General features: G+C 41.1%; 1 long non-coding RNA gene across 1 annotated transcript in view; it reads left to right on the top strand.

Moving 5' to 3' along the window:
• Positions 1-5,885, top strand: part of LOC125487598 — a 19,560-nt gene extending 13,675 nt beyond the window's left edge. The window contains exons 2-3 of the long non-coding RNA XR_007265968.1: positions 1,505-1,647; positions 3,892-5,885. This is a non-coding gene — a long non-coding RNA (uncharacterized LOC125487598). The remainder of the gene's footprint in view (positions 1-1,504; positions 1,648-3,891) is intronic.
• The last annotated feature ends 1,813 nt before the right edge of the window (positions 5,886-7,698 follow it).

Below are 7,698 nucleotides of genomic sequence, written 5' to 3'. Positions count from 1 at the left end.
GTCTTTTCTGAAGAAGGGTCCAGACCTGAAACGTCAGCTTTCCTGCTCCTCTGATGCTGCTTGGCCTGCTGTGTTCATCCAGCTCTACACCTTGTTATCTCTAATCACTGAACTGTGTTTTTTAGTGAATTCACTGGTGTTGTCAGTGACAAAGTGAAACCCTTTCTACACATTAAGCAAGTGAATGGTCTCTCCCCAGTGTGAGCTCGCAGGTTTGTTAGCAGGTTGGATGACTGTCTTGGATCACAGAGTGTACCCAAGCAGTTCTTTTCACATTCGGTTAAATGTAGTAAAGAGAAGGCTCGACAACAGCAATTTGCTTAAATATGAATATTTAATAAGTAATAATAATAAATGTTTCTTTCTTTATTTACTTAAAAGACAAAAAAGAATGAGAAAAAGAGGAAAAAAACAATAAGCCTCATACCCTTCTAGTTATTGGGAACCCCCCAATCGACAGCTGGTCTGGAGGCTGAGCTTTTTCCTGGCACCATTCATGATTCTGGTCCAAGGCAAAGTCCAGTGACTTGGAATGAAACTCTCTTATATAGTGTAACCAGCAGCAAAGCACAGAAAAACAACTACAGAAAAACACGTTGGTTGTGCTGGCTTTGGCATATACAGGAATGTTCAAAGGACTCATTCAAGGTCATGCAGCTGTCGAATATCATCAATAAGTTTAGCCCTTCAGCCCATCCTGTACAATCCACCCCTGTTGATATGTGACAGCCCATTTTACAATTGCAGATGCTGTCACAAATCAGTGACAGCAACACGAGAACGTATAATATGAGTATGTAACCTACACAAGAAGATTAAAACTACAATGAAAATAACCATCAATATGAACAATACAACAATTGGGTGTATCATCAAATTAATGATTGCAGTGACCTTTAGGGACTAATCCTTAAATAATAATAGTCATAGACTCTGAGTAATACAGCGTGGAAACAGGCCCTTTGGCCCAAACTTGTCCATGCTAACCATGGTACCCACTCATCTAGTTCCAATTGACCACATTTCATCCATATCCCTCTTAAATCCTTCTCGTCCATGTACCTATCCAAATGTTTTTTTTTAAATGTACCTGCCACAACTATTTTCTCTAGCAGCCCTTATCTATATATGCATCACTCTCTGCGTGAAGAAGTAGTACCTCAGGTCCTTCTTAAATCTATCCCCTCTCACCTTAAACCTATGCCCTCTAGTTTTCAATTTTCCATCCCTGGGTAAAAGACCATATGCATTCATCCTATCTATGCCCCTCCTGATTTTATACACCTCGAAAGGTCACTCCTCCTCCTCTTACGTTCCAAGGAATATCCCACTCCTGATGTACGATAAAGGCGGTGATAGAACCAGCTGATTGAGGTGACCAGAATATCATCTACATTCTATTTCAGTTATTCTATTTACATAATTTGCTCTAAAATTCAATATATTCCAGATTCAGGTTCCTTAATTTGTGTTTTTTTTAAATTCTCCATTTCCCTATTCACAGATCACTTCACCCAATAAAAGTAAAATAACACCACACGTGGACTCAGAATTTCTCCAGCTGTCTTCATCTGTACCTGTCTTGAGGATACTTCTCCAACATGTTTCCTTCCTTGCCAATTGTACGAATGATTGTATCGTTGAGTGGTAAGTACCTCTAAATGCAGATACTCCCTTTGAGCTACAATATATATGGTATCAAACAATACAACTCTAACGTTTACCTTCAACTTATGCTTCCTGCCTTTTATTTTCCAAGGCATTCCCTTGCCACAAACTCCTACACCACCTGAGTTTTAGCTCAGCCTTCTTCCACATCACTAACTCTCCTAACACATTACAATATCACCTACTGGTTTATACACTGAAGTACATGCATCATACAAATGCTCCAGATGGGGTATCTGTATGTCACCAAATCGGCCCTTTCACTCAGTCCTCCATTACTCCTTCCATAATCCATATTCTTTCATTTCTGTAGCATTTTGACATAATAGCTAAGCATACTTTTTATTCTGATTGTCATTCATTTTACATCCTTTTCACTAATACTACTTTGATTGCTTTTAAAGTCAGTTTCTCTAAGGATTTTGCGTTAGTGTCTTATGGTTTAAACTATGTTTTTGTGCTCTTCTGAGCCACACTAATCCTTTCATCATGTGGGTGTACATGTCTGAGATCTGTTCTTTATTTGCTGTCTCATGTTTGTTACCTCCAAGGTAACATTCACTTTTGCACACTTACATCGGTATCCGAAGACTATGTCATGCATTCTTGACTCCCACATGATCTTATCAAATGATGTATGAGGTTTTACTTATTTCTCCACATATGGTCCCAATGCCTTGGGTAGTGGCTTAATCACCAAATTTTGAAAGGAAAGACAAGAACACAAACATCATCAAGAGAAAGCCATCTGTTTCGTGCTCTCATCTAAACCTCTTTTTCACTACAGTAACATTTGAATCTGCATTGCTGCTTCATTCTAATTTTGTTGTCTTCTGACATCAGTGTCCCCCCTTAATTACTTCAACCCATCCAATTCAGCAGCCTAACTATTACCACTGCAAAGATTCATACTCTGTAGAGATTTGTAGTCCTTGGAACATAATCTTATAATATTTTAAAGCAGAAATCAAACATTTCTGTTTGATTCAGGTACAACTTACTTTGTTTGTTCTTTCTCTGAGATGACCCACTCTGTTGTAACATTACTTGATGACTCATTTTAGACATATCTCTATGTAAATTTGTCCAAAGTCAATGTTCTGTTGGCTCCCTTACAGTCACTAACCACTTTCATGCATTGAAACCATTGAGACTGTATGCATGCACTTTATCATTTCCCAGAATCACTTTAAATTTTCAGGTAACTATTCCATTTAAATGTTTCAGAATACCAGGACATGTGAGTTTAAATATAGTTTCTGTCATGATATGCTTAAGTGTATCCAGGCTCACCGGTTTCAAGATTCCTGACACTCACTACAGTTGATATTTCTACAGTACTTCCTCAACACTGAAATGTGTTATTGATGAATGGCTTGGTGGGATGAGGGTGCCTCATCCATCACTCTGTTGTGAAGTTGAAATTCTGCGAACGGGTTCAGCCTTCAGTGTCTCCACCTTCTTAAAGAAAAACAAGTTCCATACATTCCACATCAAGCAGAATGGGTTAATTAATATTAATCCAGTACAGACTCAAAAAGGTGGTGGGACGTAAACTCCTGCACGTAATGATCTCATCCATCTCTCCTCCTCCTTGTTAAATTTGCCTTTCCAAAACTCCTCGCACACAGGGAGTTGCATTTTCAACGTACCAACGTTAATATCCAAGTGATAGGGACAATGAGTCAGTCAATCTTATCATCAGGAATTAAAAATTGACTCATGTTTTAACAGTATTTGGAAGTTCACTTCAGCCAGGAAATGAAATTCTAAACATAGTAATTTCTAGGATTAAAATCTACACAAGTCTAAACACAACACGGAGCCAATTCCAAAAAGGTAAATTTTTACCAAACTTGACAAATCAGATTTTTGAATCAACAGTTTTCAGATATTTGCTTTACACAGGCAGTGATGGTTTCTTAAAAGGACATTACATTAACCATACATGTTCCACACTAATACAGGCACACACCACACTTTCAAATCACCAGACATTCCCAACATGCAAATTAACTTAAAAGTAACCCCAGATCTCAAGCTCCAGAGAACAAAAACACACAAATTGTACAAGATGACATTTAGCAACCAACAAACAAAGGTGGATTCAAGCCAAACTGCAAAGAGTTAACACTTCTACAAGGTTCAGTGCACTTGCATAGCACAGAAATCTGGACTCCAGTTCTCTCTTTTTCCGGTTATAACCATACTCCATCCTTTCAGGTGTCCCAGTTATGCTAACATGTTAGCTACAGATCTGAGGCCAGAGTCTGCCACGTTCCATTCTGGAATACAGAAGGTCTCCAGAGCAACAGGGTGCTTTTCCCTTTTCTTAAACATTTTCCTCGTGTCCCATCCTTGTTGCCAAAATGTGTTGGATCACAGACTGTATCTAAGCGGTTCTTTTCAGATTCAGTTAAACGTAGTAAAGAGAAGACTCGACAACAGCAATTTGCTTAAATATGAATGTTTAATAAGTACTAATGAAAGACGAAAAAGAAAGACACATTTATTAAGTAAATAAAAAGAATGAAAATAAGCAGAAAGAGAAGAATAAGCCTCGGCCTTCTGGCCGTTGGGGGGACCCCTTGATCAACAGCTGGTCTGGAGGCTGAGCTTGTTCCTGGCACCGTTCACGATTCCAGTCTGAGGCGAAGTCCAGTGACTTGGAATGAAACTCTCTCTGTTATACAGTGTAACAAGCAGCAAGGCACAGAAAAACAACTACAGAAAAACATGTTGGAATGGTCACAGGACTCATTTGAGGTCACGCAGCTATCGAATATCATCATCAATTTTAGTCCTTCATGCCATTTTATACAGTGACCTAAGTGAATTCTTTCTTACACAGAGCAAGAGAATGGTCTGTCTCCAGTGTGAACTCATTGATGTGTTAGCAGGTTGGATGCCTGAGTGAATCCCTTCTTACACACAGAGCAGGTGAACAGTTTCCCCCCTGTGCGAACTTGCTGGTGTATCAGCAGGTGACTTGACTGAGTGAATGCTTTCCCACAATCAGAGCAGGCGAATGGTCTCTCTCCAGTGTGGACACACTCGGGTGTTAGCAAGTTCAATGACAGAGTGGGTGAATGGTTTCTCCCCAATATGAACTCACTGGTGTATCAGCAAGTGCATTGACTGAGTGAATCTCTTTCCACACTCAAAAAAGGTGAACGGCTTTTGCCCCACTGTGACTGCATTGATGAATTTCCAGCTGGGATGGGTAAATAAATCCTGTCCTGGAATTCCAACTGTCTCTCCCCAGGGTGATTGCACTGGTGTTTTGACATTTTCGATGAATCTTGGCAGACTCTTTCACACAGAGACATATGTGTTTCTCTGCAGTATGAAACATGCTTTTACCTTTCATATTCAAAATCCTGTGATAAATGGTAAACAGAGTGACTGTCAAATCTGGACGTGGTTCTGTTTGAATTCTCTAATTGCAAATCAACCTGCAAAATAAAAAAAGAAAGCATTGAGAGGGAAATCAGAAGAACACACACAGGTTGTGAGAAATTGCCTTACGTGATGATTCAGCAGCATCAGCACAGCAGTGAGAGTGCACCATGTGTGGAATGGCAGCAACCTCCCTGCGGTCAGTGATGGCAGTGCGATTTGAGACAGCATCCTCACAGGCTCCCCTCGGCGATCAACATGGTATCAGCGGTCAGATCGGGCCGTAGTGGCAGCGGTGGTCGCAGTTCAATTTCCTCCCGGGCTCCTGTTGGCATTCAAAGGCAGCGGCAGCATGACATTGACTGCGGGCCTTTTGCGCGATGATGACAGCCACCTCGGCAGTTCCAGTGATTGGATGTGGCAGCATCAGTGGCAGCAATGACACAGCTTCTTCCAGCGTTTCGGGGGCTGAGGCAGCAGCAGCAAGGCTTCTCCTGGTGATTGGAGGCGGTGGTGGCATCGTCAACAGCAACAAGAACACAGCACCTCCTGGCGATCGATGCGAGACTCACAGTCTGATCTCAGCTCCAGGCTGGGGCTACACCTGGGTCCCTGCATTGGCGGCATGTAGATAAGACTTTAAGATCTGGATGTTGTTTTACCTTTTGGCTCTTCTTAAAATTGTTTTTTTGTTTTTTTATTAAATTCTGGTTTTGTAATCAAGATGGTGGGGAAGAATGGCGACTCTGTACATTTTCCACATACACATGTATTCCTATACTGAGTACATGTGACAATAAAACCTAATTCTAATTCTATTTTGATCATTTGTGAAGAGAGATACTTGGAGAAAAATTACCATGTGAACTGTCAGATTATAACTAAAACCCAACATTAAAAAAAGGTCAGTGTTTGCACAAAACTATAGAAGGAGAGGCAGTGTTGGGAGATACATGAGTGAAGGAGAGACATTTTATAAATCTGCAACCCAACACTGTTCCTGCTTTCTCCCCAGACCCTTAAGTCCTAAGAAATAACAGCAAACGTAGAAGCAAAATTCTAGAAATTTTAACTAAAAACCAAAAAATGCTGTAAATACTCAACAGGTCTGGCAGCATCTGAAGTCGTTCTTGTTCATATATTAATCACGTAAACCTTAAGCCATAAGTTCTGAAACTCCCTTCTTGAACTTCCCTGACTTGGTCCTTTTTAAGGTTCTCCTTTAAGCTGACATTTTTGACAATACCCTCGACGATCGGCTGAGTGATGGTCATTTATTCCTGATTTTCAAGCCTTGTGATATAATGTCTGCTAAATTCTAGTGAACATTTAATTATAGTCAGGGCACTATATAAATGCCAATTCTTTTGTAAACTAATAAATATGTCACAGATGGCTCATTACTGCAGAGTAACAATATGGATAGTCCTTAGAAAGAAAGCACCATGTGAGCACCTTCGGCACAGGGATAGCAGAAGTTCATGTGGTCCATTTTCATCTGCTCAACAGACAGGCTTGACAATGTCTACCAGTCTTGTTCTGCCCAAGTTTGTACATATCTAAGAATGGAGGTTTAGTTTAAAAATAACTGCTGGTGCAAAATGGATTTAAAGGCCCAGAAATAAATGTTACAAAAAAAAGCATAATTGCACACTGATTGAACAGTGCCCTTTTAAAATTCTAATATGCCCTAGAATAACCCTGCCTTGACAATCACTTGATTCGACTGGGATCAGAGTCTTTGGGTGCGAAAAGCAGCAGCTTCTTCTCCATCTCCACTCCTGCTTAAACTGCTACACAAAGAGACAAACTACCAAGCAGCCCTCGTGCCCACTAGAGGCCCCGGAGACTGCAGCCTGGCACTGGGATTGGGAGAAGCAGGAAGGGTGAGGAGAAATGATATTATCTAACACACACAGTGATCACCTACAGACAAAATCCTTGGATTGGGATAATCTGTCCCTCAAAGCTCCCTAAACCCACACAATTCACAGAGCAATCTAGCAGCTGGCAGCCTCCTGACCCTTGACCCAGCCCTGCCCAGGAGTGGGACAGTCTAAGATGAGTCTTATGGAGCCAGCATGTGGGAGGTAGGTGATCTGCTCCCCTGTGCTGCACCGTATGCTTGTTCCTCCCTCCCGTCCCCCATGGCCCTGTACATCTTGAACTTAGATGGCTGATGCACCTTGGCATGCATCACTGCTCAGGGCAGTGACAGTGCCGAATGGCACCCTTGTGTAGTGTCTTTATCCCACTGCTCCCTTTGCAGTGATTCCCACATTCTGCTCTTGTCCCTGGGTGTCCTGTTTATCAGAGTCATTCTTCCTGTTTTCTTTTCTTTTAGGAAATAGCAGCATGAATAGGTCACTCGGCCCTTCATGCCTAATCTGCCATTCAAAAGTATCATGGCTGATCCTTTTAATACTCATTTCCGTTTTCGTCCCATACCATTTGGTCCATTTAGCCCAAAGAAAATATTGCATATTTTGACCGTGAAAAATTACACTAATTCACCACTGTCTGGGTGAAAAGAAATTCTCCTCATCTCAGTCCTTAGACTGCAACCCATGATCATATTGAATGGCGGAGCAGGCTCAAGAGGTTGAATGGTCTACTCTTGCTCCTTTTTTC

The sequence above is a fragment of the Rhincodon typus genome, chromosome 42, assembly GCF_021869965.1.
Source record: "Rhincodon typus isolate 14 chromosome 42, sRhiTyp1.1, whole genome shotgun sequence".
Lineage (NCBI taxonomy): Eukaryota > Metazoa > Chordata > Chondrichthyes > Orectolobiformes > Rhincodontidae > Rhincodon > Rhincodon typus.
Note: the sequence above shows the minus strand (reverse complement) of the source record. Positions and strands in the feature narration are given on the sequence as shown.